Here is a 10,679-nt window from a genome sequence, read left to right on the forward strand (position 1 = left end):
GTGGAAGGGCAGATAAAGTGCTTCCCAGACAAAGTAAAGTTAAAGGAGTTCATCATCACCAAGACCTTATTATATGAAATGTTAAAGGAATTTATCTAAGAAAAAGAAGATAAAAATACTACAAACAGTAAAATGACAACAAACTCACAACTATCAAAAATAAAAAATAAGCAAACAACCAGAATATGGACAGAATCACAGAAAAGGACATCACATGGACTATTATCAGTGGGGATGGGGAGGGGGAGATGGGGTAATGTACAGGGAATAAGAAGCATAACTGGTAGAAACAGAATAGACAGGGGGAGGTTAAGAATATATAGGAAATGGAGAAGCCAAAGAACTTATATGTACAACCCATGGACATGAACTAAGAGTGAGGGAATGCTGGAGGGTGGAGGATTACAGGGTGGAGGTTATAAAGGGCAGAAAAAATAGGAATAACTATAATAGCATAATCAATAAAATATACTGAAAAGTGCAAAAAAATTTTTTAATTCATAAGCAAGTGAAAGACATTGGTATAAAATAACTGTAATTCATAAAACAGACTATGTCTAATAAATAAAATGCTCCTAAAAATTAATGAGAAAAATGCATGGCAACAGATAATGAGCAAAGAACAGGCATAGGCAATTTATAGAAAGAAAATTAAAATGGCCATAAATGTGTGAAAAGATATTTAATCACATTACTAACCAAGAAAAATCAAACTGAAACAACAATGATGTATTACTTTCCCCTTATCAAGCTGTAAAATATTAAAACTGTGATTCCCAATAGGAAGACTATGTAAAAATTAGTGTTCTTTATGTTTGTGTGAGTGCAAAGTAATATATCCTTTATGGAGAATAATTTAGGAGTGTCATCAAATGTCAAAATGTGAATTCCATTTGATTTAGCAATTCCACAGCTAAGGATATCTCTTAGAAATATAATTACATGTAGACATATGAGTGAGCATTGTGTACTGTAAATGTGATGTTCATAATAAAAAGAAATGGAAAATAAGAATCTATCATCAAGGAAAATAGTTAAATGTGTTACAGTACATTCATACCTTGGACACCCATACAGTGGTTTAAAAATTGAAGCAGGCCTGTATGTATGGATGTAGAAATTTCTCTAAGACATAATTCTAAAAAGCAAGTCCAATTTATAATACATATAAATAGGTATATGCACATATAAGTATCTTAAGGAAATCTACAAATAACATGGGAAAAATCTGAAATTATAAAACCAAACAGTTAATATGGTTTCTTCTAGGGAGAAGAGCTAGGTGGAGGACAGAAAATTGGGACTTTCACTTTTTACTCTTTATTTTTCTATATTACCTAAATCTTAAGTACACTTGGCCTTCAAAGATATGTGTCCTACGATGGTTAATATGGCGTGTCCCCTTGGCTAGAGTTTAGTACTCAATTATTTAATACCACACTAATCTAGTTTTTACTGTGAAGATATTTTGTAGATGTGGTTAACATCTTGATTGTTGAATTCACTTGATGTGGCAGGTGAGCCTCATCCAATCAGTTAAAGGTCTTCAAAGTAAAAATTAAAGAAGAGATTCTGTCCCGATACTACGGCTTTAATTCTGGCCTCAGTTTCCAGCCTGCTCACCTGACCTACAGATTTCAGGCCTTCCAGCTCTCACATAAGCAGATTACTTAAGACAGATAGATGCTGATAGATGATAAATGATAGATAGATAGATGATGATAGATGATAAATGATGATAGATAGATAGATAGACAGACAGACAGACAGACAGTCTCCTATTGGTTCTATTTCTCCTGGGAACCCTGACTGAAACATTTCTAATGTCTGGAACTTGTATTACCTTAACTAAAAAAGGATTATTTTGCAGGTATGATTAAATTAAGGGTCTTGAGATGAGATTATCTTGGATTATCCACATGGGCCCTGAACATCCTCAGAAGTGTCCTTACAAGGAAGCAGCAGAGGGAGTTTTGACATCTAGAGAGAAGACAGTGATGTGAGACAGAGACAGAGATTGGGGTGATGTGGCTGCAAATCAAGGACTGCCAGCAGCCACCAGAAGCTGAGAGAAGCAAGATTTTCTTTAATTTCCTGAGTTTCTGACCTCGAAGTCAATATTCAGGGAAGAAGTTTGGCCAAGAAAATGGAATAACCTCTGGGCGTTTTTAGTGTTTATCAAAAGGAGACAGACTCAAAGCTTTTTTCTGTTTCTAGTGAAGGTTTGCAAGTTTTCATTTATTGTAAAAATTACCTTAGTGTGTTCAAGAAGCCAATGTCTCTCAAATGCCATGAAAGTTAATGTGAATTCTAGAAAGATGCAGTAAAATGTCCATCTAACCTCCACCTACACTAACCTTCCATTCCCTGTCTCTCTCTCAGCTCATATCTAGCATCACTTGGCTATTTCTCACCTGGATCTCACAGCCAGACAGCTAGTGTGCTCTCCCTTGCTTTCTGGGACCCATCTTCTCTAGGCCCTCTCCTGTACCTCATTACTGGTCCCCACTCTGGGAAAACTCCCAATTTAGTCTCTTACCTGGACATCTGGATGCCTGGCCCAGCATGAAATCATACTGTGTGAGCCTGGCTTGTAGGGCTTAGCTGTTTCTCCCGACCTGTGCTCCTCTTTCATTGGTTTATCGTAGCAGGTAGCATGCACAGCAACTCTTCCAAATACGTTGTTTTCCTCAGCTAGGCCATTAAACATTCACTCCAACTCCTTCACCCCATCTCCATTCTCTCAGCAAATAAATCTACTTCTTAGTTATACTCTGCAGATCAGTGGGATCTAATAAGTTCTTTAACTTCGTTTTACTTTGCCTTAAAAGGCATGGTTGACCAAGGCTCTATTCCTTTCATCATTTTGTTTTCACTCTCCTCTCATACGTCCATTAACCATCCTTTCTTCCAACACCAATATCTTCCTCTACACTTACTATTTTATTTGACCTATAACAATCTCAGGTGTTTCCTGTTCCACCAACACCTTTCCTTCTTCATTTATTAAAAGTGTCAAAATTTATTGCCTCTATTTTTTTAATTACAGTTTACTTTCAATAATATTTTGTATTAGTTTCAAGTGAACGGCATAGTGCTTAGACAACAATACACTTTCCAAAGCATTCCCTCTGATATTTCTAGGACCCACCAGGCACCAGACATAGTTACCACATTATTGACTATATTCCCTGTGCTGTGTTTTACATGCCTGTGACTATGTTGTAAATATCAATTTGTACTTCATAATTTCTTCACCTCTTTTATGAAGCCTCCACCCCTTCTCCCCTTTGGCAACCACCAGTGTACTTTCTGTTTCAATTTTGTTCTTCAGATTCCACATAAAAGTGAAATCATATGGTATTTGTCTTTCTCTAACTGACTTGCTTCAGTTAGCCTAATACCCTCTTGGTCTATCCAAAACACAAATTCGAAAGAATGTACACACCCCTATGTTCACTGCAGCATCATTTACAATCACCAAGATATGGAATCAACCCAAGTGACCATCCATAGATGAGTGAATAAAAAAGTTGTGGTGTATTAGTATATTTTTCTTACTTTCCTATGCATTACCCAGGACTCTTGATCATGAGATGTCTCGTTTGTATCATGACAGAAAAATCATAGTTCTCTTTTATGCAATTAATTCTTATGTAATTAATCCTGTAATTAATCAGGACCTTCCCCATAATTCTCCCTTTTTCCATATCTTTGCTCCTTCGTGATCTTGGTCAGATGCTTGAGAAAATAAAGCAATTATTTAATTTCTTTTAAAAAGTCATGAAATATATATATATATACATATACACATACATTTATACACACATGAAATAAACATGAAATAAAATGTTAGCTGTCCATAACAAAAGAATGAAATCTTACCATTTGTGACAGACAGCATGGATGGACCTAGAGGATATTACTGCCTCTATTTTTAACAACAAATATTTATTGAATGTTTTGCAGGGGCCCAGTACTGTGCTGAGTGTTTATATGCATTATCACATTTATTCCTCCTGAGGCAAGTACTGTCATTAGTTCATCTGTACAACAGGAAACTATCTGTCTTGGAAAGTTTAAGTAACTCATCAGAAACACAGAGCCAGTAAGTAGAGAATGCAGATTTAGGCTCAGACTAATTAACCACAGATGTCTGAGCTCAACCACCGAGCTACAGTGCCTCCTCCCCTACCTGCCCTTTCCTTCCCCAACCTCGGTGGTCTGACCCTGCTCTGCACACTCTTTCTGAAACTGCTCCTTGAGGCCATTAATGAAGTGTTGATTCCAAAATCCAGTGGCTCTTTCCAGGTTCTACCCAAAATGGCCATTTGATTTTGTCCTGACCTTAGGGACCCTGCACTCCACATTTCTTCCTTCTTTTCTGATTTCTCTTACTCTGCCTCTGCTGGAGTCCTCTTCCACTCAGGCCTGCTCTTGATTTTCTTTTTCAGTCTTTACACTCTTCTTACCTTTTGCTGGAAGCCATTCCCAAAGATTAAAAATCCATCCTATTTATAGGATACCTTCAGTAATTCAACAACAGTTTGTTGAGGCTTTCCTCTTCTGGTCCTGAAATTTTTATTTGGACAAATGTGAAAGCTATTTCAGGATGTGACTATGGTATGCCAGCTGCCACCTAGAGAAGGTGCTCTAGTGCAATGCGCTGTGACAGCCTTGATGGTCCTGGAAAGAGGGCACAGGAAACACAGGCTCTGGGAAGGCTAGCTGCTTTTACACTTTCAGCTGCGGAAGGCGCCCTCTGAAACGTCTTTATTTGTAAAGTGGAAGTAAGACCATCGCCCACTTCAGCAGCACCGAGGAAGTGTAGAGTATGATTTATAAATAGAAAATATGTAAATCATAAAGGAGATAAGTAAAGGTCCAATAATTGATGTTCAAGCAGCAGGACCAAGTGAAATGCACCTGTTTAGGCTAATTAGCCTTTGTTTCTAAGGTTATGTGTACAGTGTACACTACTTTCTATCTGGCTCCTCTTTCCAATTGCATTTCTGTTGACTGTGGTGGGTATTTTGTGTGTTCTCTCAGCTTAAGCAAGCCTAGTTGAAATTATGTTTAATGTTTCAGATAACAGCCAATGAACTGACTTCAATAAATTGCACTGAGCCAAACTGTAATGAAGTGATATTTACTTATTAAGTTGATGAACAGTTTTATCTACCTAGTTTTTCTTGAGGAGCTTAATTCTCCTCTGGTTCAGGAGAAAACAAAATATACTCTTCTGTGGCACAGACAGGGACAGAATTCCCTGCTCACTATCCAAAAATATTCTTGAAAGTATCTGAGCCTTTTGTTCCCTGGAGCACCCCTCATCTGCCACTGGGATTTTTGCAGATGTGGGGTTGCTGTTGGCCACAGAAAGGGAACTTGGGTACACACATTCAAGCTTTACCTGGCCCATCCTTCCCAGCTTTGGCAATGACCCCTGTTATCAAAATGTGTTTATTAACTTTACCTTTGTGTATTTAACAACCTTAATTTTCACAAAAGGAATTACAAAAACCAACACGGCCACCAATCCTCCTGTTTTTTCACTATGGCTGTAAAAACCATGGGTGGAGCAGTCCATGATTAGGTAATTTTCCCACACACACCCTGAAACTGGAAATCAGAAAATTAAGGCCACCTTCTGAATGTTAATCTAATTAAATCAACACATAATGCGAAGAGACAAGGTATCTTTGCCCTCATAGTAAGACTTGCTCTTCTAAAAACAACTTTTTCTTGGTAGTAAGAATACACCTAAACAAAGAATGGACTTACAGAAGTCAGCAGCCAGCAGAAAACTGCTGGGTCTGGAAGGCAAACTTTAGGAGCACCTGTCCAATGCTGTCCAGGAGAATGAAATTTCCTCAGGCAGAACTCTGGACCTTGTAGAAATCTTTGCTATATGCTTAGAGTTTGAAAAAATTCAATTCCAATATGACCCAACTGAAATGAATTCTGCTCCTCAAGCAAATCTTTCATTGTTAATTTTATTTCCTAACTACCTCAAAAAAAAAAAATCAGAGTGTCTTGAACTGAGACATAAGATCATTCTATCCCTACAAAGGAATGATCTTTCATAGTATATTAATAAGTTAACATTCTTATTTATCCATTAGGTCTCTGCTAATGTGGGTTTTATCCATCTGAGGAGTTACTAGTGAAGGTTCAGTTTCTGTAACTGCAAGACTGAGATTCACAACCTGTGAGGCCTCTACAGTGGCCAGTCAGCAGCCCCTTCCTGGATCCCAAGGCACCTGTTTTTCTCTTTAAAACACTTACAATGGTCTCACCTATAAGAAACAATAATCAAGTTTTGTAGGTGGCCATTACCTAATAAATGTAACAAAACCTATTGCTTTTATTTATACCAGCAATATCTAGTTATAAAATATAATGGAAAAAAGTCATTTCCCATTGGCAAAAAAGAAAAGCATATAACCCATATGAAGAAAATGCTAAAATTTAACCATAGGACATAAAAGATTTTATTAGAGAGGGACCATATTCCTGTATGAATATACTAGTTATTGTAAAGAAGTCTCAGTCTATTAATCTATACATTTAATGCAATTCACTTCAAACTCTCAAAAACTTTTGTTGTAATTCTGAACTTCTTCTGAAATAGTAAACTAAAAACCTACTCAAGAAAAAATTTAAAAGAAAAATGGTTCAGAGAGCCTGGGCATATCAGATGGTAAAGACAGAGCAATTAACCAGCGCTGTACCAGTGTCAGAAATACAAAGAAAAATAAGTGAAATGATACAAAGTCCAGAAACACATATAATATTTGACACAAATAGGATTTCAAATAAATGGAAAAATAATGATGATGACAAATGGCATTAGGGTAACTATCAGTTTTAGGAAAGGTAATTCAGTTAAATCACTATTTCAAAACATAAATCTAAATAAATGGATCCATGATTTAAATGAAAACATAAATTCTGAAGAAAACAGTCTTATTTTTTAATTTATTTTGTTGTGGTAAGAACACTTAACATGAGACCTACCCTCAACAAACCTTTAAGAAATATAATTTGTTATCATTGGCTGTAGGTCCAAGCTATACACCAGATCTCCAGCTTATCACCTCGATTAACTTGATGCCCACTGACTAGTAACTCCCCACTCCCTCTGCTCCTTCAGGATCCTAGCAACCACCATTTCACTCTTTGATTGCATGCTTTGGACCATTTCAGTTACCTTGTCTAAGTGGAATCATGCGATGTCGGGTTTTCTGTGATAGGCTCATTTCACTTAAAATAATGTTCTAAGGTTCATCCATGTTGTTGTCTATCACAGAATTTCCTTCTTTTTTTAAGGCTGAATAGAATTCTGATGTAGGTATATACCATATTTTATCTGTTCATCTGTCAATAGACATTTAGGTTGTTTCTACATCTTGGCGCTTAGGAATAGTGCTACAGGGAACAAGGGAGAGCTGTTTCTTTGACATCCTGATGACAGTGCTTTTTGGATAAGGAACTGTCGATGAATCATGTGATAGTACTATTTTTAATTTCTTGAGCAACCTCCACACTGTTTTCTGTGGACATGCACTATTTTGTATTTCCACCAACAGAATACAAGAGTTTCATTTTTTCCACATCCTCTCCAATACTGTTGTCTCTTGGGATTTTGGTATATACATATATGCCTGTCATCCTGATGGGTATAAAGAGCCATCTCATAGTGGTTTTAATTTGCATTTCCCTGATAATTAGTGAAATCGAGCACTTTTTTCACATGTCTATTAGTCATTTGTCAAAGCTTTCTAGTTTCATGTGATCCCACGTGTTTATTTTTGCTTTTGTTACCTGTGCTCTTGGTGTCACTTCCATTAAATCATTGCCATGACCAATGGCATGAAGCTTTTCTTCTGTTTTCTTCTAGCAGCTTTAAAGTTTCAGTCTAACATTTGAGTCTTTAATCTGGTCTTATGTATGATGAAAAACAATGCTTCAGTTTCATTCTTTTTCATGTAGATCACCAGTTTTCCCAACACCACTTGTTGAATAGACTATCAAGTCCCCACTGTGTATTCTTGGCACCCTTGAAGTAAGTTGGCCATATATACATGGATGTATTTCTGGGGTTTCTATCTGTTCCCTCAGTCTATATGCCATTTTGGTTAGCATACTATATTGTAATATACTTTTTATTTATTTATTTTTATTAAAATTTTATTGTTGTTCTGTTACATTTGCCCCAATTTTTCCCCCTTTGTTTTCTTCCACCTGTGGAGAGAACTTCATTCTTCTTTCTCAGGTCGCTTTGGCTATTCATGGTTCGTGGTTCCACATGAACTGTAGAATTACTTTTTATATTTCTTTTAAAAAATCCATTGGATTACATTGAATCTACAGATGGCTTTTGGTAGTATGGATATTTTGACAATATTAAGTCTTCCATTTCATAAACATAATATGTCTTTCCATTTGTTTGTGTATTCTTTTATTTATTTCATCAATGTTCTTGTAGCTTCCAGTACACAAGTCCATCGGCTTCTTAGTTAAGTTTGTTCCTAAGAACTCTTTTTGGTCTCTTGCAAATAGAATTGTTTTCTAAATTTCTTTTCAGATGGCTCATTGTTAATGTATAAGAATGCAACTGCATTTTGCATATTCATTTTGTATCCTACAACTGTACTGAATTTGTATCTTAGTTCTAACAGTTTTTTAGCACAGTCTTTAGGGTTTTCTATAAGGTTATGTCATCTGCAAACAGGGACAATTTTACTTCTTCCTTTCTGAGATGGATACATTTCTTTTTCTTGCCTACTTACTCTGGCTCGGACTTCCAGTATTGAGTTGACTAGAAGTGGTGAGAGTGGGGATCCATGCCCTATTCCTGATCTTAGAGAAAAACCTTTCAGTTTTTTACCATTGAGTATAATGCTAACTCTGGGCTTTTTACATATGGACTTTATTTTGTTAAGGTACTTTTCTTCTATTTCTAATTCACTAAAAATTTTTGTCAGGAAAAGGTATTAAATTTTATGAAACATTTTTCTGCATCTATTGATGTGATCATAATTTTTTATTTGCATCCTTTAATCTGTTAATATAATGTATCACATTGATTTTTGTTTGTTGAACTATGCTTGCATCCCAGAAACAAATGTCCCACTACATGGTGTACTATCCTTTTAATGTGCTATAAGATTCAGTATGCTAGTATTTTATTGAGAAATTTTGCATCCATACTCATCAAGGATATTGACCTGTAGTTTTATTTTTTTGTGGTATCCTTCTCTGGCCTTGGTATCGGGTTAATGCTGGACTCATAAAATAAATGTGGGAGTATTTCCTCTTATTCAATTTTTTTGTAAGACTTTGAGAAAGATTGGTGTTTATCTTTCATTAAGTGTTTGGTAGAATTTATCTGGTCTGAACTTTTCTTTATTTGGAGATTTTGGATTAGTGATTCATCTCCATACTATCTACTTTTTCATGATACAGTCTTAATAGATTATATGTCTCTAGGAATTTTTCCATTTCTTCTACAATATCCATTTTTGTTAAATAACTATTCATATAGTGTTTTATGATCTTTTTTGATTCTGTGGCAAAAGTAGTGATGTCTCTTCTTTCATTTCTGATTTTATTTGAGTCTTTTTTTAGGTAGTCTAAGAATGTCAATTTTGTTTTGTTTTGTTTTCAAAAACTAAACTCTTAATTTTGTTGATTTCTTGATTCTTCTATTTTTAAATTTTATTTATTTCCACTCTAATTTTTGTTATTTTCTTCCTTGTATTAACTCAGGCCTTAGTTCTTCTCTTTCTAGATCTTTGAGGTATAAAAGTAGGTTGTTGATTTGAGATCTTTCTCTTTGTTTTGAAATTGTATATTGCTATGAATTTCTTATTACTACTGCTTTTTTTAATCCTATAAATTTCATTTTCATTTGTATCAAATGAAAGTGCTATGATGTTGCTTCTTAGCATCCTTTCATTTTGCCTTGAAGGGCTCCCTTTAACATTTTTGTTAGGCAGGTCTAGTGGTAATGAACTTCTCAGCTTTTGTTTCACTGGACAAAGTTTGCTCACTCCTTCCTTAGACAGTAAATAACCACCCAAATGGAGCAATCACTAATAATATTGTTTACACTTTTATAAGAATGAATACACCATAAACTCCTCAAGGAGCTTACTCCCTCTTTCATAACACAAGCAATTCTTCACTTTGTTTATCCTACATATCACATTTTAAAGTTTAAGTCCTCTTCCTCTTTCTCTCTCTGGTAACCTGAAATTCAACTGGTCATCATTGTCATAAACACCCTTATTGAAGCCAAATCATGTCCTTGGACCTACTTGATAGTACCTCTCAAAAATAAAGCTTTGAGTTTAAATAAAAGAGGGACAATGAAAAAAATTCCTTATTAACAACATGTAGAGATTAAATTTGTTTAAAATGCATTGTGCAACCAGTATACATGAGCAGGACATTATACTCCTAATTTTAGAGCTCTAAGTCAGAGCTTCAAAATGTGTTTATGAGAAAAATATATGTTCATGAATAAACTATGTAAACTGAATGGCAAAGGTAGGCACTAGATAGTACTTATTATCAAAAATCATATTATTATTTCTATTCATTTTCTCCCTAAGAATAGCACCTTGAACAGTGCTCTATACATACTAAGAATTTATTAAATATTTAAGGAC

This window comes from Phyllostomus discolor, chromosome 2, assembly GCF_004126475.2.
Source record: "Phyllostomus discolor isolate MPI-MPIP mPhyDis1 chromosome 2, mPhyDis1.pri.v3, whole genome shotgun sequence".
NCBI lineage: Eukaryota > Metazoa > Chordata > Mammalia > Chiroptera > Phyllostomidae > Phyllostomus > Phyllostomus discolor.